Genomic DNA, 21,175 nt, shown 5'->3' with positions numbered 1-21,175 from the left:
CTCCCACCCAAAGAACAACTTCTTCTGCGCAGCTTGTTTTCTAGGCAGCAGCGCTATTGTGATGTCATCGGGGGGCATTGTGACAAGCCGCCAGTGTTCCGTCTCTTCATGTTGTGCACAGTTCAAACGGAAAATACATCAACAGGCAGACTACAGAAAAGCTTACTATCAAAGGTTAGAGGGGGGCTTTCTCAGAGGGCTTTTTACAGTTTTTCTATTCCCAATTAGCCGTTTAAGTGTACTTATTGAAAGTAGTAATTCTTTCATAGGCCGCCCTTTCTTAGTATTTGACGTTCCTTATATTGCGGTATGAGGCTTCGCAGTAGGTTGCAAACATTCATCACCCATGACTTTCCCCAATTGAGCTCAGAAGCTCAATGTCTATCATGACCTCTCTTTTAGAATGTCCAAGAGCAAGCAAACTATTCCTCCAGGAGAGGGCGCCAACAGACTACTAAAGAGATCATCATTACTCAAAGAAAACCCCAAAAACCAATGCATGATAGGAATAAACAGGTAACTTTCTTTGGAGTGGAAGCGGAGAGATCGCACCAGATGCCAATTCTAGATGTTATCACACCTGTGGTCACTGCAGCAGCAGGTGAATCCACTTTGTCCAAAAGGGATCTATTCCATTCAATTGCAAATGATCTAGATAAGACAGAGAACTGCAGCACGGGGACATAGCCGAGTTGGTCAGGTTGAGTGGTGATGAGTTTGCTATTTGGATGAATAAAGAAAGTCAAAAGTGTGAAAGATAAAAAACAAAAGGAGGAAGTGTGAAAAGTGAATGGGCCAAATTGAGGTGCATATGAAGACGTATGCTTTCTTCCAATTCATTAAATCGGGCTAATATGAATCAGGTGAATTGAGTTCTGCTTTTGGAAACTGGGTTAAGAAGGGGTGCACCGTTCCTGGAGGTACTGCAATACCAGGTCAATGCGTGGAGTGGACAGAGCAAGCTCTTTTTCCATCTCCCTGTTCTAAAAATCCATTTAATATATGGTCCCCAGATAGGGGACGTATCAGATATTAAACTGATAAGAACAGATACTACACTTGATCTTAGCCAAAAGGCCGAGAAGCGATAACCAGAATTGGTTTGGGCCTCGAGTGGCACCCTGGCCTATGCCGGACACATCTTAGGGAGAGAGAGCGAGAGGGAGACAAACCCACGCCTACACAAGACATTTTGTCACCCAAGCCAACCCTTGAAAAGGCTGCTTTGCAGAGCCAAAACAAGAAGAATGGTGCGTTTTGCAGCCGCCGCCCACTGCAATGAATCTGAATAACTCCTCCTTTAGGGCGCAAGCAACTCCCCTCCCCCTTGCAGTCTTTCCAATTCACGATACAAAAAGACGGACAGGACAGGTTGCCTGACTTTCCGTCACTGCCACCCTTTGCCATCCTTACCCGTAGAAAGCCCTTTCATCATCCCCAAACCCTAATCTTTTCCCTTTCCTTCCCAGCCCCCAAACCCTGCCCTCTGTACCTTTCTCACCACCCGCTTCCCTTCTCCTGTCATCCCCCTACCACCCGGGAAAAAAAGAGATTGCCCCCTCCTTCCACTAGCCCACCCTCCCACCCAAAGAACAACTTCTTCTGCGCAGCTTGTTTTCTAGGCAGCAGCGCTATTGTGATGTCATCGGGGGGCATTGTGACAAGCCGCCAGTGTTCCGTCTCTTCATGTTGTGCACAGTTCAAACGGAAAATACATCAACAGGCAGACTACAGAAAAGCTTACTATCAAAGGTTAGAGGGGGGCTTTCTCAGAGGGCTTTTTACAGTTTTTCTATTCCCAATTAGCCGTTTAAGTGTACTTATTGAAAGTAGTAATTCTTTCATAGGCCGCCCTTTCTTAGTATTTGACGTTCCTTATATTGCGGTATGAGGCTTCGCAGTAGGTTGCAAACATTCATCACCCATGACTTTCCCCAATTGAGCTCAGAAGCTCAATGTCTATCATGACCTCTCTTTTAGAATGTCCAAGAGCAAGCAAACTATTCCTCCAGGAGAGGGCGCCAACAGACTACTAAAGAGATCATCATTACTCAAAGAAAACCCCAAAAACCAATGCATGATAGGAATAAACAGGTAACTTTCTTTGGAGTGGAAGCGGAGAGATCGCACCAGATGCCAATTCTAGATGTTATCACACCTGTGGTCACTGCAGCAGCAGGTGAATCCACTTTGTCCAAAAGGGATCTATTCCATTCAATTGCAAATGATCTAGATAAGACAGAGAACTGCAGCACGGGGACATAGCCGAGTTGGTCAGGTTGAGTGGTGATGAGTTTGCTATTTGGATGAATAAAGAAAGTCAAAAGTGTGAAAGATAAAAAACAAAAGGAGGAAGTGTGAAAAGTGAATGGGCCAAATTGAGGTGCATATGAAGACGTATGCTTTCTTCCAATTCATTAAATCGGGCTAATATGAATCAGGTGAATTGAGTTCTGCTTTTGGAAACTGGGTTAAGAAGGGGTGCACCGTTCCTGGAGGTACTGCAATACCAGGTCAATGCGTGGAGTGGACAGAGCAAGCTCTTTTTCCATCTCCCTGTTCTAAAAATCCATTTAATATATGGTCCCCAGATAGGGGACGTATCAGATATTAAACTGATAAGAACAGATTTTGATTTAATGAAGCTTTCCAAAGCACCGCAAAAATGCATGACCGAAGTCACACCAAAAACAGTGCAAAGGCTAGGATTCGTGTGGACCCCTCCGTGAGAAGAGGATCCCCAAAAATCAACCCCGTCCCTCCGAGCCAGAAGGCCACAGCGAGGGTCAGGGATCTTCGGTGCTCCCCCAAGCCGAAGCCTGGTTGAGCCTTGTTGTTGCTCCCAGCGTCCACCGAGGCATCTTACCCAAGTGGAGTAGGGAGCTACTAGTCGTTGGTTTCGCAGCCGAGACTGCCCGGACCGTCAACCGGTGTTGGTTTCTCAGCCCAAGGCTGACCGGACCTCCAACCGGGTGTTGGTTTCTCAGCCCAAGGCTGACCGGACCTCCAACCGGGTGTTGGTTTCTCAGCCCAAGGCTAACCGGACCTCCAACCGGGTGTTGGTTTCTCAGCCAAAGCTGACCCGGACCTCCAACCGGGTGTTGGTTTCTCAGCCCAAAGCTGACCGGACCTCCGACCGGGATTATAAAAATTTCCCTTCTTAGCCAGAAGGCCGGGATAGGGCAATATGCTTGGAAAGTATGAATAGGCAAGGCGCGGCGTGCGACAGAGTCTGAGGCTTACCAGGGTCCCAACCTAGCAAGTTCAGACTCCCTCCAGGGTGTCCATTCCTGGGGCACATTGCACCATAACCCCCACACTTACTCAGTCTAATAGCCTCGATCCTGGTAGGGCCATGGTTTCCTCTAGATGGATATACTATCCTCCCAAAGTACTAACAAGCGCAACCTTCCAGTGTGCATTGCATCATTGTACTAAGGTGGCCGGAGCCTTAAACCACCTTTTGAACAGATACTACACTTGATCTTAGCCAAAAGGCCGAGAAGCGATAACCAGAATTGGTTTGGGCCTCGAGTGGCACCCTGGCCTATGCCGGACACATCTTAGGGAGAGAGAGCGAGAGGGAGACAAACCCACGCCTACACAAGACATTTTGTCACCCAAGCCAACCCTTGAAAAGGCTGCTTTGCAGAGCCAAAACAAGAAGAATGGTGCGTTTTGCAGCCGCCGCCCACTGCAATGAATCTGAATAACTCCTCCTTTAGGGCGCAAGCAACTCCCCTCCCCCTTGCAGTCTTTCCAATTCACGATACAAAAAGACGGACAGGACAGGTTGCCTGACTTTCCGTCACTGCCACCCTTTGCCATCCTTACCCGTAGAAAGCCCTTTCATCATCCCCAAACCCTAATCTTTTCCCTTTCCTTCCCAGCCCCCAAACCCTGCCCTCTGTACCTTTCTCACCACCCGCTTCCCTTCTCCTGTCATCCCCCTACCACCCGGGAAAAAAAGAGATTGCCCCCTCCTTCCACTAGCCCACCCTCCCACCCAAAGAACAACTTCTTCTGCGCAGCTTGTTTTCTAGGCAGCAGCGCTATTGTGATGTCATCGGGGGGCATTGTGACAAGCCGCCAGTGTTCCGTCTCTTCATGTTGTGCACAGTTCAAACGGAAAATACATCAACAGGCAGACTACAGAAAAGCTTACTATCAAAGGTTAGAGGGGGGCTTTCTCAGAGGGCTTTTTACAGTTTTTCTATTCCCAATTAGCCGTTTAAGTGTACTTATTGAAAGTAGTAATTCTTTCATAGGCCGCCCTTTCTTAGTATTTGACGTTCCTTATATTGCGGTATGAGGCTTCGCAGTAGGTTGCAAACATTCATCACCCATGACTTTCCCCAATTGAGCTCAGAAGCTCAATGTCTATCATGACCTCTCTTTTAGAATGTCCAAGAGCAAGCAAACTATTCCTCCAGGAGAGGGCGCCAACAGACTACTAAAGAGATCATCATTACTCAAAGAAAACCCCAAAAACCAATGCATGATAGGAATAAACAGGTAACTTTCTTTGGAGTGGAAGCGGAGAGATCGCACCAGATGCCAATTCTAGATGTTATCACACCTGTGGTCACTGCAGCAGCAGGTGAATCCACTTTGTCCAAAAGGGATCTATTCCATTCAATTGCAAATGATCTAGATAAGACAGAGAACTGCAGCACGGGGACATAGCCGAGTTGGTCAGGTTGAGTGGTGATGAGTTTGCTATTTGGATGAATAAAGAAAGTCAAAAGTGTGAAAGATAAAAAACAAAAGGAGGAAGTGTGAAAAGTGAATGGGCCAAATTGAGGTGCATATGAAGACGTATGCTTTCTTCCAATTCATTAAATCGGGCTAATATGAATCAGGTGAATTGAGTTCTGCTTTTGGAAACTGGGTTAAGAAGGGGTGCACCGTTCCTGGAGGTACTGCAATACCAGGTCAATGCGTGGAGTGGACAGAGCAAGCTCTTTTTCCATCTCCCTGTTCTAAAAATCCATTTAATATATGGTCCCCAGATAGGGGACGTATCAGATATTAAACTGATAAGAACAGATACTACACTTGATCTTAGCCAAAAGGCCGAGAAGCGATAACCAGAATTGGTTTGGGCCTCGAGTGGCACCCTGGCCTATGCCGGACACATCTTAGGGAGAGAGAGCGAGAGGGAGACAAACCCACGCCTACACAAGACATTTTGTCACCCAAGCCAACCCTTGAAAAGGCTGCTTTGCAGAGCCAAAACAAGAAGAATGGTGCGTTTTGCAGCCGCCGCCCACTGCAATGAATCTGAATAACTCCTCCTTTAGGGCGCAAGCAACTCCCCTCCCCCTTGCAGTCTTTCCAATTCACGATACAAAAAGACGGACAGGACAGGTTGCCTGACTTTCCGTCACTGCCACCCTTTGCCATCCTTACCCGTAGAAAGCCCTTTCATCATCCCCAAACCCTAATCTTTTCCCTTTCCTTCCCAGCCCCCAAACCCTGCCCTCTGTACCTTTCTCACCACCCGCTTCCCTTCTCCTGTCATCCCCCTACCACCCGGGAAAAAAAGAGATTGCCCCCTCCTTCCACTAGCCCACCCTCCCACCCAAAGAACAACTTCTTCTGCGCAGCTTGTTTTCTAGGCAGCAGCGCTATTGTGATGTCATCGGGGGGCATTGTGACAAGCCGCCAGTGTTCCGTCTCTTCATGTTGTGCACAGTTCAAACGGAAAATACATCAACAGGCAGACTACAGAAAAGCTTACTATCAAAGGTTAGAGGGGGGCTTTCTCAGAGGGCTTTTTACAGTTTTTCTATTCCCAATTAGCCGTTTAAGTGTACTTATTGAAAGTAGTAATTCTTTCATAGGCCGCCCTTTCTTAGTATTTGACGTTCCTTATATTGCGGTATGAGGCTTCGCAGTAGGTTGCAAACATTCATCACCCATGACTTTCCCCAATTGAGCTCAGAAGCTCAATGTCTATCATGACCTCTCTTTTAGAATGTCCAAGAGCAAGCAAACTATTCCTCCAGGAGAGGGCGCCAACAGACTACTAAAGAGATCATCATTACTCAAAGAAAACCCCAAAAACCAATGCATGATAGGAATAAACAGGTAACTTTCTTTGGAGTGGAAGCGGAGAGATCGCACCAGATGCCAATTCTAGATGTTATCACACCTGTGGTCACTGCAGCAGCAGGTGAATCCACTTTGTCCAAAAGGGATCTATTCCATTCAATTGCAAATGATCTAGATAAGACAGAGAACTGCAGCACGGGGACATAGCCGAGTTGGTCAGGTTGAGTGGTGATGAGTTTGCTATTTGGATGAATAAAGAAAGTCAAAAGTGTGAAAGATAAAAAACAAAAGGAGGAAGTGTGAAAAGTGAATGGGCCAAATTGAGGTGCATATGAAGACGTATGCTTTCTTCCAATTCATTAAATCGGGCTAATATGAATCAGGTGAATTGAGTTCTGCTTTTGGAAACTGGGTTAAGAAGGGGTGCACCGTTCCTGGAGGTACTGCAATACCAGGTCAATGCGTGGAGTGGACAGAGCAAGCTCTTTTTCCATCTCCCTGTTCTAAAAATCCATTTAATATATGGTCCCCAGATAGGGGACGTATCAGATATTAAACTGATAAGAACAGATACTACACTTGATCTTAGCCAAAAGGCCGAGAAGCGATAACCAGAATTGGTTTGGGCCTCGAGTGGCACCCTGGCCTATGCCGGACACATCTTAGGGAGAGAGAGCGAGAGGGAGACAAACCCACGCCTACACAAGACATTTTGTCACCCAAGCCAACCCTTGAAAAGGCTGCTTTGCAGAGCCAAAACAAGAAGAATGGTGCGTTTTGCAGCCGCCGCCCACTGCAATGAATCTGAATAACTCCTCCTTTAGGGCGCAAGCAACTCCCCTCCCCCTTGCAGTCTTTCCAATTCACGATACAAAAAGACGGACAGGACAGGTTGCCTGACTTTCCGTCACTGCCACCCTTTGCCATCCTTACCCGTAGAAAGCCCTTTCATCATCCCCAAACCCTAATCTTTTCCCTTTCCTTCCCAGCCCCCAAACCCTGCCCTCTGTACCTTTCTCACCACCCGCTTCCCTTCTCCTGTCATCCCCCTACCACCCGGGAAAAAAAGAGATTGCCCCCTCCTTCCACTAGCCCACCCTCCCACCCAAAGAACAACTTCTTCTGCGCAGCTTGTTTTCTAGGCAGCAGCGCTATTGTGATGTCATCGGGGGGCATTGTGACAAGCCGCCAGTGTTCCGTCTCTTCATGTTGTGCACAGTTCAAACGGAAAATACATCAACAGGCAGACTACAGAAAAGCTTACTATCAAAGGTTAGAGGGGGGCTTTCTCAGAGGGCTTTTTACAGTTTTTCTATTCCCAATTAGCCGTTTAAGTGTACTTATTGAAAGTAGTAATTCTTTCATAGGCCGCCCTTTCTTAGTATTTGACGTTCCTTATATTGCGGTATGAGGCTTCGCAGTAGGTTGCAAACATTCATCACCCATGACTTTCCCCAATTGAGCTCAGAAGCTCAATGTCTATCATGACCTCTCTTTTAGAATGTCCAAGAGCAAGCAAACTATTCCTCCAGGAGAGGGCGCCAACAGACTACTAAAGAGATCATCATTACTCAAAGAAAACCCCAAAAACCAATGCATGATAGGAATAAACAGGTAACTTTCTTTGGAGTGGAAGCGGAGAGATCGCACCAGATGCCAATTCTAGATGTTATCACACCTGTGGTCACTGCAGCAGCAGGTGAATCCACTTTGTCCAAAAGGGATCTATTCCATTCAATTGCAAATGATCTAGATAAGACAGAGAACTGCAGCACGGGGACATAGCCGAGTTGGTCAGGTTGAGTGGTGATGAGTTTGCTATTTGGATGAATAAAGAAAGTCAAAAGTGTGAAAGATAAAAAACAAAAGGAGGAAGTGTGAAAAGTGAATGGGCCAAATTGAGGTGCATATGAAGACGTATGCTTTCTTCCAATTCATTAAATCGGGCTAATATGAATCAGGTGAATTGAGTTCTGCTTTTGGAAACTGGGTTAAGAAGGGGTGCACCGTTCCTGGAGGTACTGCAATACCAGGTCAATGCGTGGAGTGGACAGAGCAAGCTCTTTTTCCATCTCCCTGTTCTAAAAATCCATTTAATATATGGTCCCCAGATAGGGGACGTATCAGATATTAAACTGATAAGAACAGATACTACACTTGATCTTAGCCAAAAGGCCGAGAAGCGATAACCAGAATTGGTTTGGGCCTCGAGTGGCACCCTGGCCTATGCCGGACACATCTTAGGGAGAGAGAGCGAGAGGGAGACAAACCCACGCCTACACAAGACATTTTGTCACCCAAGCCAACCCTTGAAAAGGCTGCTTTGCAGAGCCAAAACAAGAAGAATGGTGCGTTTTGCAGCCGCCGCCCACTGCAATGAATCTGAATAACTCCTCCTTTAGGGCGCAAGCAACTCCCCTCCCCCTTGCAGTCTTTCCAATTCACGATACAAAAAGACGGACAGGACAGGTTGCCTGACTTTCCGTCACTGCCACCCTTTGCCATCCTTACCCGTAGAAAGCCCTTTCATCATCCCCAAACCCTAATCTTTTCCCTTTCCTTCCCAGCCCCCAAACCCTGCCCTCTGTACCTTTCTCACCACCCGCTTCCCTTCTCCTGTCATCCCCCTACCACCCGGGAAAAAAAGAGATTGCCCCCTCCTTCCACTAGCCCACCCTCCCACCCAAAGAACAACTTCTTCTGCGCAGCTTGTTTTCTAGGCAGCAGCGCTATTGTGATGTCATCGGGGGGCATTGTGACAAGCCGCCAGTGTTCCGTCTCTTCATGTTGTGCACAGTTCAAACGGAAAATACATCAACAGGCAGACTACAGAAAAGCTTACTATCAAAGGTTAGAGGGGGGCTTTCTCAGAGGGCTTTTTACAGTTTTTCTATTCCCAATTAGCCGTTTAAGTGTACTTATTGAAAGTAGTAATTCTTTCATAGGCCGCCCTTTCTTAGTATTTGACGTTCCTTATATTGCGGTATGAGGCTTCGCAGTAGGTTGCAAACATTCATCACCCATGACTTTCCCCAATTGAGCTCAGAAGCTCAATGTCTATCATGACCTCTCTTTTAGAATGTCCAAGAGCAAGCAAACTATTCCTCCAGGAGAGGGCGCCAACAGACTACTAAAGAGATCATCATTACTCAAAGAAAACCCCAAAAACCAATGCATGATAGGAATAAACAGGTAACTTTCTTTGGAGTGGAAGCGGAGAGATCGCACCAGATGCCAATTCTAGATGTTATCACACCTGTGGTCACTGCAGCAGCAGGTGAATCCACTTTGTCCAAAAGGGATCTATTCCATTCAATTGCAAATGATCTAGATAAGACAGAGAACTGCAGCACGGGGACATAGCCGAGTTGGTCAGGTTGAGTGGTGATGAGTTTGCTATTTGGATGAATAAAGAAAGTCAAAAGTGTGAAAGATAAAAAACAAAAGGAGGAAGTGTGAAAAGTGAATGGGCCAAATTGAGGTGCATATGAAGACGTATGCTTTCTTCCAATTCATTAAATCGGGCTAATATGAATCAGGTGAATTGAGTTCTGCTTTTGGAAACTGGGTTAAGAAGGGGTGCACCGTTCCTGGAGGTACTGCAATACCAGGTCAATGCGTGGAGTGGACAGAGCAAGCTCTTTTTCCATCTCCCTGTTCTAAAAATCCATTTAATATATGGTCCCCAGATAGGGGACGTATCAGATATTAAACTGATAAGAACAGATACTACACTTGATCTTAGCCAAAAGGCCGAGAAGCGATAACCAGAATTGGTTTGGGCCTCGAGTGGCACCCTGGCCTATGCCGGACACATCTTAGGGAGAGAGAGCGAGAGGGAGACAAACCCACGCCTACACAAGACATTTTGTCACCCAAGCCAACCCTTGAAAAGGCTGCTTTGCAGAGCCAAAACAAGAAGAATGGTGCGTTTTGCAGCCGCCGCCCACTGCAATGAATCTGAATAACTCCTCCTTTAGGGCGCAAGCAACTCCCCTCCCCCTTGCAGTCTTTCCAATTCACGATACAAAAAGACGGACAGGACAGGTTGCCTGACTTTCCGTCACTGCCACCCTTTGCCATCCTTACCCGTAGAAAGCCCTTTCATCATCCCCAAACCCTAATCTTTTCCCTTTCCTTCCCAGCCCCCAAACCCTGCCCTCTGTACCTTTCTCACCACCCGCTTCCCTTCTCCTGTCATCCCCCTACCACCCGGGAAAAAAAGAGATTGCCCCCTCCTTCCACTAGCCCACCCTCCCACCCAAAGAACAACTTCTTCTGCGCAGCTTGTTTTCTAGGCAGCAGCGCTATTGTGATGTCATCGGGGGGCATTGTGACAAGCCGCCAGTGTTCCGTCTCTTCATGTTGTGCACAGTTCAAACGGAAAATACATCAACAGGCAGACTACAGAAAAGCTTACTATCAAAGGTTAGAGGGGGGCTTTCTCAGAGGGCTTTTTACAGTTTTTCTATTCCCAATTAGCCGTTTAAGTGTACTTATTGAAAGTAGTAATTCTTTCATAGGCCGCCCTTTCTTAGTATTTGACGTTCCTTATATTGCGGTATGAGGCTTCGCAGTAGGTTGCAAACATTCATCACCCATGACTTTCCCCAATTGAGCTCAGAAGCTCAATGTCTATCATGACCTCTCTTTTAGAATGTCCAAGAGCAAGCAAACTATTCCTCCAGGAGAGGGCGCCAACAGACTACTAAAGAGATCATCATTACTCAAAGAAAACCCCAAAAACCAATGCATGATAGGAATAAACAGGTAACTTTCTTTGGAGTGGAAGCGGAGAGATCGCACCAGATGCCAATTCTAGATGTTATCACACCTGTGGTCACTGCAGCAGCAGGTGAATCCACTTTGTCCAAAAGGGATCTATTCCATTCAATTGCAAATGATCTAGATAAGACAGAGAACTGCAGCACGGGGACATAGCCGAGTTGGTCAGGTTGAGTGGTGATGAGTTTGCTATTTGGATGAATAAAGAAAGTCAAAAGTGTGAAAGATAAAAAACAAAAGGAGGAAGTGTGAAAAGTGAATGGGCCAAATTGAGGTGCATATGAAGACGTATGCTTTCTTCCAATTCATTAAATCGGGCTAATATGAATCAGGTGAATTGAGTTCTGCTTTTGGAAACTGGGTTAAGAAGGGGTGCACCGTTCCTGGAGGTACTGCAATACCAGGTCAATGCGTGGAGTGGACAGAGCAAGCTCTTTTTCCATCTCCCTGTTCTAAAAATCCATTTAATATATGGTCCCCAGATAGGGGACGTATCAGATATTAAACTGATAAGAACAGATACTACACTTGATCTTAGCCAAAAGGCCGAGAAGCGATAACCAGAATTGGTTTGGGCCTCGAGTGGCACCCTGGCCTATGCCGGACACATCTTAGGGAGAGAGAGCGAGAGGGAGACAAACCCACGCCTACACAAGACATTTTGTCACCCAAGCCAACCCTTGAAAAGGCTGCTTTGCAGAGCCAAAACAAGAAGAATGGTGCGTTTTGCAGCCGCCGCCCACTGCAATGAATCTGAATAACTCCTCCTTTAGGGCGCAAGCAACTCCCCTCCCCCTTGCAGTCTTTCCAATTCACGATACAAAAAGACGGACAGGACAGGTTGCCTGACTTTCCGTCACTGCCACCCTTTGCCATCCTTACCCGTAGAAAGCCCTTTCATCATCCCCAAACCCTAATCTTTTCCCTTTCCTTCCCAGCCCCCAAACCCTGCCCTCTGTACCTTTCTCACCACCCGCTTCCCTTCTCCTGTCATCCCCCTACCACCCGGGAAAAAAAGAGATTGCCCCCTCCTTCCACTAGCCCACCCTCCCACCCAAAGAACAACTTCTTCTGCGCAGCTTGTTTTCTAGGCAGCAGCGCTATTGTGATGTCATCGGGGGGCATTGTGACAAGCCGCCAGTGTTCCGTCTCTTCATGTTGTGCACAGTTCAAACGGAAAATACATCAACAGGCAGACTACAGAAAAGCTTACTATCAAAGGTTAGAGGGGGGCTTTCTCAGAGGGCTTTTTACAGTTTTTCTATTCCCAATTAGCCGTTTAAGTGTACTTATTGAAAGTAGTAATTCTTTCATAGGCCGCCCTTTCTTAGTATTTGACGTTCCTTATATTGCGGTATGAGGCTTCGCAGTAGGTTGCAAACATTCATCACCCATGACTTTCCCCAATTGAGCTCAGAAGCTCAATGTCTATCATGACCTCTCTTTTAGAATGTCCAAGAGCAAGCAAACTATTCCTCCAGGAGAGGGCGCCAACAGACTACTAAAGAGATCATCATTACTCAAAGAAAACCCCAAAAACCAATGCATGATAGGAATAAACAGGTAACTTTCTTTGGAGTGGAAGCGGAGAGATCGCACCAGATGCCAATTCTAGATGTTATCACACCTGTGGTCACTGCAGCAGCAGGTGAATCCACTTTGTCCAAAAGGGATCTATTCCATTCAATTGCAAATGATCTAGATAAGACAGAGAACTGCAGCACGGGGACATAGCCGAGTTGGTCAGGTTGAGTGGTGATGAGTTTGCTATTTGGATGAATAAAGAAAGTCAAAAGTGTGAAAGATAAAAAACAAAAGGAGGAAGTGTGAAAAGTGAATGGGCCAAATTGAGGTGCATATGAAGACGTATGCTTTCTTCCAATTCATTAAATCGGGCTAATATGAATCAGGTGAATTGAGTTCTGCTTTTGGAAACTGGGTTAAGAAGGGGTGCACCGTTCCTGGAGGTACTGCAATACCAGGTCAATGCGTGGAGTGGACAGAGCAAGCTCTTTTTCCATCTCCCTGTTCTAAAAATCCATTTAATATATGGTCCCCAGATAGGGGACGTATCAGATATTAAACTGATAAGAACAGATACTACACTTGATCTTAGCCAAAAGGCCGAGAAGCGATAACCAGAATTGGTTTGGGCCTCGAGTGGCACCCTGGCCTATGCCGGACACATCTTAGGGAGAGAGAGCGAGAGGGAGACAAACCCACGCCTACACAAGACATTTTGTCACCCAAGCCAACCCTTGAAAAGGCTGCTTTGCAGAGCCAAAACAAGAAGAATGGTGCGTTTTGCAGCCGCCGCCCACTGCAATGAATCTGAATAACTCCTCCTTTAGGGCGCAAGCAACTCCCCTCCCCCTTGCAGTCTTTCCAATTCACGATACAAAAAGACGGACAGGACAGGTTGCCTGACTTTCCGTCACTGCCACCCTTTGCCATCCTTACCCGTAGAAAGCCCTTTCATCATCCCCAAACCCTAATCTTTTCCCTTTCCTTCCCAGCCCCCAAACCCTGCCCTCTGTACCTTTCTCACCACCCGCTTCCCTTCTCCTGTCATCCCCCTACCACCCGGGAAAAAAAGAGATTGCCCCCTCCTTCCACTAGCCCACCCTCCCACCCAAAGAACAACTTCTTCTGCGCAGCTTGTTTTCTAGGCAGCAGCGCTATTGTGATGTCATCGGGGGGCATTGTGACAAGCCGCCAGTGTTCCGTCTCTTCATGTTGTGCACAGTTCAAACGGAAAATACATCAACAGGCAGACTACAGAAAAGCTTACTATCAAAGGTTAGAGGGGGGCTTTCTCAGAGGGCTTTTTACAGTTTTTCTATTCCCAATTAGCCGTTTAAGTGTACTTATTGAAAGTAGTAATTCTTTCATAGGCCGCCCTTTCTTAGTATTTGACGTTCCTTATATTGCGGTATGAGGCTTCGCAGTAGGTTGCAAACATTCATCACCCATGACTTTCCCCAATTGAGCTCAGAAGCTCAATGTCTATCATGACCTCTCTTTTAGAATGTCCAAGAGCAAGCAAACTATTCCTCCAGGAGAGGGCGCCAACAGACTACTAAAGAGATCATCATTACTCAAAGAAAACCCCAAAAACCAATGCATGATAGGAATAAACAGGTAACTTTCTTTGGAGTGGAAGCGGAGAGATCGCACCAGATGCCAATTCTAGATGTTATCACACCTGTGGTCACTGCAGCAGCAGGTGAATCCACTTTGTCCAAAAGGGATCTATTCCATTCAATTGCAAATGATCTAGATAAGACAGAGAACTGCAGCACGGGGACATAGCCGAGTTGGTCAGGTTGAGTGGTGATGAGTTTGCTATTTGGATGAATAAAGAAAGTCAAAAGTGTGAAAGATAAAAAACAAAAGGAGGAAGTGTGAAAAGTGAATGGGCCAAATTGAGGTGCATATGAAGACGTATGCTTTCTTCCAATTCATTAAATCGGGCTAATATGAATCAGGTGAATTGAGTTCTGCTTTTGGAAACTGGGTTAAGAAGGGGTGCACCGTTCCTGGAGGTACTGCAATACCAGGTCAATGCGTGGAGTGGACAGAGCAAGCTCTTTTTCCATCTCCCTGTTCTAAAAATCCATTTAATATATGGTCCCCAGATAGGGGACGTATCAGATATTAAACTGATAAGAACAGATACTACACTTGATCTTAGCCAAAAGGCCGAGAAGCGATAACCAGAATTGGTTTGGGCCTCGAGTGGCACCCTGGCCTATGCCGGACACATCTTAGGGAGAGAGAGCGAGAGGGAGACAAACCCACGCCTACACAAGACATTTTGTCACCCAAGCCAACCCTTGAAAAGGCTGCTTTGCAGAGCCAAAACAAGAAGAATGGTGCGTTTTGCAGCCGCCGCCCACTGCAATGAATCTGAATAACTCCTCCTTTAGGGCGCAAGCAACTCCCCTCCCCCTTGCAGTCTTTCCAATTCACGATACAAAAAGACGGACAGGACAGGTTGCCTGACTTTCCGTCACTGCCACCCTTTGCCATCCTTACCCGTAGAAAGCCCTTTCATCATCCCCAAACCCTAATCTTTTCCCTTTCCTTCCCAGCCCCCAAACCCTGCCCTCTGTACCTTTCTCACCACCCGCTTCCCTTCTCCTGTCATCCCCCTACCACCCGGGAAAAAAAGAGATTGCCCCCTCCTTCCACTAGCCCACCCTCCCACCCAAAGAACAACTTCTTCTGCGCAGCTTGTTTTCTAGGCAGCAGCGCTATTGTGATGTCATCGGGGGGCATTGTGACAAGCCGCCAGTGTTCCGTCTCTTCATGTTGTGCACAGTTCAAACGGAAAATACATCAACAGGCAGACTACAGAAAAGCTTACTATCAAAGGTTAGAGGGGGGCTTTCTCAGAGGGCTTTTTACAGTTTTTCTATTCCCAATTAGCCGTTTAAGTGTACTTATTGAAAGTAGTAATTCTTTCATAGGCCGCCCTTTCTTAGTATTTGACGTTCCTTATATTGCGGTATGAGGCTTCGCAGTAGGTTGCAAACATTCATCACCCATGACTTTCCCCAATTGAGCTCAGAAGCTCAATGTCTATCATGACCTCTCTTTTAGAATGTCCAAGAGCAAGCAAACTATTCCTCCAGGAGAGGGCGCCAACAGACTACTAAAGAGATCATCATTACTCAAAGAAAACCCCAAAAACCAATGCATGATAGGAATAAACAGGTAACTTTCTTTGGAGTGGAAGCGGAGAGATCGCACCAGATGCCAATTCTAGATGTTATCACACCTGTGGTCACTGCAGCAGCAGGTGAATCCACTTTGTCCAAAAGGGATCTATTCCATTCAATTGCAAATGATCTAGATAAGACAGAGAACTGCAGCACGGGGACATAGCCGAGTTGGTCAGGTTGAGTGGTGATGAGTTTGCTATTTGGATGAATAAAGAAAGTCAAAAGTGTGAAAGATAAAAAACAAAAGGAGGAAGTGTGAAAAGTGAATGGGCCAAATTGAGGTGCATATGAAGACGTATGCTTTCTTCCAATTCATTAAATCGGGCTAATATGAATCAGGTGAATTGAGTTCTGCTTTTGGAAACTGGGTTAAGAAGGGGTGCACCGTTCCTGGAGGTACTGCAATACCAGGTCAATGCGTGGAGTGGACAGAGCAAGCTCTTTTTCCATCTCCCTGTTCTAAAAATCCATTTAATATATGGTCCCCAGATAGGGGACGTATCAGATATTAAACTGATAAGAACAGATACTACACTTGATCTTAGCCAAAAGGCCGAGAAGCGATAACCAGAATTGGTTTGGGCCTCGAGTGGCACCCTGGCCTATGCCGGACACATCTTAGGGAGAGAGAGCGAGAGGGAGACAAACCCACGCCTACACAAGACATTTTGTCACCCAAGCCAACCCTTGAAAAGGCTGCTTTGCAGAGCCAAAACAAGAAGAATGGTGCGTTTTGCAGCCGCCGCCCACTGCAATGAATCTGAATAACTCCTCCTTTAGGGCGCAAGCAACTCCCCTCCCCCTTGCAGTCTTTCCAATTCACGATACAAAAAGACGGACAGGACAGGTTGCCTGACTTTCCGTCACTGCCACCCTTTGCCATCCTTACCCGTAGAAAGCCCTTTCATCATCCCCAAACCCTAATCTTTTCCCTTTCCTTCCCAGCCCCCAAACCCTGCCCTCTGTACCTTTCTCACCACCCGCTTCCCTTCTCCTGTCATCCCCCTACCACCCGGGAAAAAAAGAGATTGCCCCCTCCTTCCACTAGCCCACCCTCCCACCCAAAGAACAACTTCTTCTGCGCAGCTTGTTTTCTAGGCAGCAGCGCTATTGTGATGTCATCGGGGGGCATTGTGACAAGCCGCCAGTGTTCCGTCTCTTCATGTTGTGCACAGTTCAAACGGAAAATACATCAACAGGCAGACTACAGAAAAGCTTACTATCAAAGGTTAGAGGGGGGCTTTCTCAGAGGGCTTTTTACAGTTTTTCTATTCCCAATTAGCCGTTTAAGTGTACTTATTGAAAGTAGTAATTCTTTCATAGGCCGCCCTTTCTTAGTATTTGACGTTCCTTATATTGCGGTATGAGGCTTCGCAGTAGGTTGCAAACATTCATCACCCATGACTTTCCCCAATTGAGCTCAGAAGCTCAATGTCTATCATGACCTCTCTTTTAGAATGTCCAAGAGCAAGCAAACTATTCCTCCAGGAGAGGGCGCCAACAGACTACTAAAGAGATCATCATTACTCAAAGAAAACCCCAAAAACCAATGCATGATAGGAATAAACAGGTAACTTTCTTTGGAGTGGAAGCGGAGAGATCGCACCAGATGCCAATTCTAGATGTTATCACACCTGTGGTCACTGCAGCAGCAGGTGAATCCACTTTGTCCAAAAGGGATCTATTCCATTCAATTGCAAATGATCTAGATAAGACAGAGAACTGCAGCACGGGGACATAGCCGAGTTGGTCAGGTTGAGTGGTGATGAGTTTGCTATTTGGATGAATAAAGAAAGTCAAAAGTGTGAAAGATAAAAAACAAAAGGAGGAAGTGTGAAAAGTGAATGGGCCAAATTGAGGTGCATATGAAGACGTATGCTTTCTTCCAATTCATTAAATCGGGCTAATATGAATCAGGTGAATTGAGTTCTGCTTTTGGAAACTGGGTTAAGAAGGGGTGCACCGTTCCTGGAGGTACTGCAATACCAGGTCAATGCGTGGAGTGGACAGAGCAAGCTCTTTTTCCATCTCCCTGTTCTAAAAATCCATTTAATATATGGTCCCCAGATAGGGGACGTATCAGATATTAAACTGATAAGAACAGATACTACACTTGATCTTAGCCAAAAGGCCGAGAAGCGATAACCAGAATTGGTTTGGGCCTCGAGTGGCACCCTGGCCTATGCCGGACACATCTTAGGGAGAGAGAGCGAGAGGGAGACAAACCCACGCCTACACAAGACATTTTGTCACCCAAGCCAACCCTTGAAAAGGCTGCTTTGCAGAGCCAAAACAAGAAGAATGGTGCGTTTTGCAGCCGCCGCCCACTGCAATGAATCTGAATAACTCCTCCTTTAGGGCGCAAGCAACTCCCCTCCCCCTTGCAGTCTTTCCAATTCACGATACAAAAAGACGGACAGGACAGGTTGCCTGACTTTCCGTCACTGCCACCCTTTGCCATCCTTACCCGTAGAAAGCCCTTTCATCATCCCCAAACCCTAATCTTTTCCCTTTCCTTCCCAGCCCCCAAACCCTGCCCTCTGTACCTTTCTCACCACCCGCTTCCCTTCTCCTGTCATCCCCCTACCACCCGGGAAAAAAAGAGATTGCCCCCTCCTTCCACTAGCCCACCCTCCCACCCAAAGAACAACTTCTTCTGCGCAGCTTGTTTTCTAGGCAGCAGCGCTATTGTGATGTCATCGGGGGGCATTGTGACAAGCCGCCAGTGTTCCGTCTCTTCATGTTGTGCACAGTTCAAACGGAAAATACATCAACAGGCAGACTACAGAAAAGCTTACTATCAAAGGTTAGAGGGGGGCTTTCTCAGAGGGCTTTTTACAGTTTTTCTATTCCCAATTAGCCGTTTAAGTGTACTTATTGAAAGTAGTAATTCTTTCATAGGCCGCCCTTTCTTAGTATTTGACGTTCCTTATATTGCGGTATGAGGCTTCGCAGTAGGTTGCAAACATTCATCACCCATGACTTTCCCCAATTGAGCTCAGAAGCTCAATGTCTATCATGACCTCTCTTTTAGAATGTCCAAGAGCAAGCAAACTATTCCTCCAGGAGAGGGCGCCAACAGACTACTAAAGAGATCATCATTACTCAAAGAAAACCCCAAAAACCAATGCATGATAGGAATAAACAGGTAACTTTCTTTGGAGTGGAAGCGGAGAGATCGCACCAGATGCCAATTCTAGATGTTATCACACCTGTGGTCACTGCAGCAGCAGGTGAATCCACTTTGTCCAAAAGGGATCTATTCCATTCAATTGCAAATGATCTAGATAAGACAGAGAACTGCAGCACGGGGACATAGCCGAGTTGGTCAGGTTGAGTGGTGATGAGTTTGCTATTTGGATGAATAAAGAAAGTCAAAAGTGTGAAAGATAAAAAACAAAAGGAGGAAGTGTGAAAAGTGAATGGGCCAAATTGAGGTGCATATGAAGACGTATGCTTTCTTCCAATTCATTAAATCGGGCTAATATGAATCAGGTGAATTGAGTTCTGCTTTTGGAAACTGGGTTAAGAAGGGGTGCACCGTTCCTGGAGGTACTGCAATACCAGGTCAATGCGTGGAGTGGACAGAGCAAGCTCTTTTTCCATCTCCCTGTTCTAAAAATCCATTTAATATATGGTCCCCAGATAGGGGACGTATCAGATATTAAACTGATAAGAACAGATACTACACTTGATCTTAGCCAAAAGGCCGAGAAGCGATAACCAGAATTGGTTTGGGCCTCGAGTGGCACCCTGGCCTATGCCGGACACATCTTAGGGAGAGAGAGCGAGAGGGAGACAAACCCACGCCTACACAAGACATTTTGTCACCCAAGCCAACCCTTGAAAAGGCTGCTTTGCAGAGCCAAAACAAGAAGAATGGTGCGTTTTGCAGCCGCCGCCCACTGCAATGAATCTGAATAACTCCTCCTTTAGGGCGCAAGCAACTCCCCTCCCCCTTGCAGTCTTTCCAATTCACGATACAAAAAGACGGACAGGACAGGTTGCCTGACTTTCCGTCACTGCCACCCTTTGCCATCCTTACCCGTAGAAAGCCCTTTCATCATCCCCAAACCCTAATCTTTTCCCTTTCCTTCCCAGCCCCCAAACCCTGCCCTCTGTACCTTTCTCACCACCCGCTTCCCTTCTCCTGTCATCCCCCTACCACCCGGGAAAAAAAGAGATTGCCCCCTCCTTCCACTAGCCCACCCTCCCACCCAAAGAACAACTTCTTCTGCGCAGCTTGTTTTCTAGGCAGCAGCGCTATTGTGATGTCATCGGGGGGCATTGTGACAAGCCGCCAGTGTTCCGTCTCTTCATGTTGTGCACAGTTCAAACGGAAAATACATCAACAGGCAGACTACAGAAAAGCTTACTATCAAAGGTTAGAGGGGGGCTTTCTCAGAGGGCTTTTTACAGTTTTTCTATTCCCAATTAGCCGTTTAAGTGTACTTATTGAAAGTAGTAATTCTTTCATAGGCCGCCCTTTCTTAGTATTTGACGTTCCTTATATTGCGGTATGAGGCTTCGCAGTAGGTTGCAAACATTCATCACCCATGACTTTCCCCAATTGAGCTCAGAAGCTCAATGTCTATCATGACCTCTCTTTTAGAATGTCCAAGAGCAAGCAAACTATTCCTCCAGGAGAGGGCGCCAACAGACTACTAAAGAGATCATCATTACTCAAAGAAAACCCCAAAAACCAATGCATGATAGGAATAAACAGGTAACTTTCTTTGGAGTGGAAGCGGAGAGATCGCACCAGATGCCAATTCTAGATGTTATCACACCTGTGGTCACTGCAGCAGCAGGTGAATCCACTTTGTCCAAAAGGGATCTATTCCATTCAATTGCAAATGATCTAGATAAGACAGAGAACTGCAGCACGGGGACATAGCCGAGTTGGTCAGGTTGAGTGGTGATGAGTTTGCTATTTGGATGAATAAAGAAAGTCAAAAGTGTGAAAGATAAAAAACAAAAGGAGGAAGTGTGAAAAGTGAATGGGCCAAATTGAGGTGCATATGAAGACGTATGCTTTCTTCCAATTCATTAAATCGGGCTAATATGAATCAGGTGAATTGAGTTCTGCTTTTGGAAACTGGGTTAAGAAGGGGTGCACCGTTCCTGGAGGTACTGCAATACCAGGTCAATGCGTGGAGTGGACAGAGCAAGCTCTTTTTCCATCTCCCTGTTCTAAAAATCCATTTAATATATGGTCCCCAGATAGGGGACGTATCAGATATTAAACTGATAAGAACAGATACTACACTTGATCTTAGCCAAAAGGCCGAGAAGCGATAACCAGAATTGGTTTGGGCCTCGAGTGGCACCCTGGCCTATGCCGGACACATCTTAGGGAGAGAGAGCGAGAGGGAGACAAACCCACGCCTACACAAGACATTTTGTCACCCAAGCCAACCCTTGAAAAGGCTGCTTTGCAGAGCCAAAACAAGAAGAATGGTGCGTTTTGCAGCCGCCGCCCACTGCAATGAATCTGAATAACTCCTCCTTTAGGGCGCAAGCAACTCCCCTCCCCCTTGCAGTCTTTCCAATTCACGATACAAAAAGACGGACAGGACAGGTTGCCTGACTTTCCGTCACTGCCA

At 46.5% G+C, this 21,175-nt stretch overlaps 13 non-coding genes and 1 pseudogene across 13 annotated transcripts; all 14 read right to left on the bottom strand.

Annotated features, from left to right (window-relative positions):
* Nucleotides 1-898: 898 nt before the first annotated feature.
* Nucleotides 899-1,089, bottom strand: LOC142276799 (U2 spliceosomal RNA). Its single transcript, XR_012740199.1, has one exon. It is a non-coding gene; the product is annotated as a U2 spliceosomal RNA (small nuclear RNA).
* Nucleotides 1,090-2,476: 1,387 nt separating this feature from the next.
* On the bottom strand, nucleotides 2,477-2,671 carry LOC142276818 (U2 spliceosomal RNA). The gene has a single exon (XR_012740216.1). It is a non-coding gene; the product is annotated as a U2 spliceosomal RNA (small nuclear RNA).
* A 697-nt stretch (nucleotides 2,672-3,368) lies between these two features.
* LOC142276821 (U2 spliceosomal RNA) lies at nucleotides 3,369-3,510 on the bottom strand (annotated as a pseudogene).
* A 1,387-nt stretch (nucleotides 3,511-4,897) lies between these two features.
* On the bottom strand, nucleotides 4,898-5,088 carry LOC142276798 (U2 spliceosomal RNA). Its single transcript, XR_012740198.1, has one exon. It is a non-coding gene; the product is annotated as a U2 spliceosomal RNA (small nuclear RNA).
* Nucleotides 5,089-6,475: 1,387 nt separating this feature from the next.
* Nucleotides 6,476-6,666, bottom strand: LOC142276797 (U2 spliceosomal RNA). The gene has a single exon (XR_012740197.1). It is a non-coding gene; the product is annotated as a U2 spliceosomal RNA (small nuclear RNA).
* Nucleotides 6,667-8,053: 1,387 nt separating this feature from the next.
* Nucleotides 8,054-8,244, bottom strand: LOC142276796 (U2 spliceosomal RNA). Its single transcript, XR_012740196.1, has one exon. It is a non-coding gene; the product is annotated as a U2 spliceosomal RNA (small nuclear RNA).
* Nucleotides 8,245-9,631: 1,387 nt separating this feature from the next.
* LOC142276795 (U2 spliceosomal RNA) lies at nucleotides 9,632-9,822 on the bottom strand. The gene has a single exon (XR_012740195.1). It is a non-coding gene; the product is annotated as a U2 spliceosomal RNA (small nuclear RNA).
* Nucleotides 9,823-11,209: 1,387 nt separating this feature from the next.
* Nucleotides 11,210-11,400, bottom strand: LOC142276794 (U2 spliceosomal RNA). Its single transcript, XR_012740194.1, has one exon. It is a non-coding gene; the product is annotated as a U2 spliceosomal RNA (small nuclear RNA).
* A 1,387-nt stretch (nucleotides 11,401-12,787) lies between these two features.
* Nucleotides 12,788-12,978, bottom strand: LOC142276793 (U2 spliceosomal RNA). The gene has a single exon (XR_012740193.1). It is a non-coding gene; the product is annotated as a U2 spliceosomal RNA (small nuclear RNA).
* Nucleotides 12,979-14,365: 1,387 nt separating this feature from the next.
* On the bottom strand, nucleotides 14,366-14,556 carry LOC142276826 (U2 spliceosomal RNA). The gene has a single exon (XR_012740220.1). It is a non-coding gene; the product is annotated as a U2 spliceosomal RNA (small nuclear RNA).
* Nucleotides 14,557-15,943: 1,387 nt separating this feature from the next.
* LOC142276824 (U2 spliceosomal RNA) lies at nucleotides 15,944-16,134 on the bottom strand. The gene has a single exon (XR_012740219.1). It is a non-coding gene; the product is annotated as a U2 spliceosomal RNA (small nuclear RNA).
* A 1,387-nt stretch (nucleotides 16,135-17,521) lies between these two features.
* LOC142276816 (U2 spliceosomal RNA) lies at nucleotides 17,522-17,712 on the bottom strand. The gene has a single exon (XR_012740214.1). It is a non-coding gene; the product is annotated as a U2 spliceosomal RNA (small nuclear RNA).
* A 1,387-nt stretch (nucleotides 17,713-19,099) lies between these two features.
* On the bottom strand, nucleotides 19,100-19,290 carry LOC142276804 (U2 spliceosomal RNA). Its single transcript, XR_012740203.1, has one exon. It is a non-coding gene; the product is annotated as a U2 spliceosomal RNA (small nuclear RNA).
* Nucleotides 19,291-20,677: 1,387 nt separating this feature from the next.
* LOC142276791 (U2 spliceosomal RNA) lies at nucleotides 20,678-20,868 on the bottom strand. Its single transcript, XR_012740192.1, has one exon. It is a non-coding gene; the product is annotated as a U2 spliceosomal RNA (small nuclear RNA).
* Between the last annotated feature and the right edge of the window lie 307 nt (nucleotides 20,869-21,175).

Source organism: Anomaloglossus baeobatrachus, unplaced genomic scaffold (assembly GCF_048569485.1).
Source record: "Anomaloglossus baeobatrachus isolate aAnoBae1 unplaced genomic scaffold, aAnoBae1.hap1 Scaffold_4036, whole genome shotgun sequence".
In the NCBI taxonomy this organism is placed as follows: domain Eukaryota; kingdom Metazoa; phylum Chordata; class Amphibia; order Anura; family Aromobatidae; genus Anomaloglossus; species Anomaloglossus baeobatrachus.
This window is presented reverse-complemented; position numbering and strand designations above follow the sequence as displayed.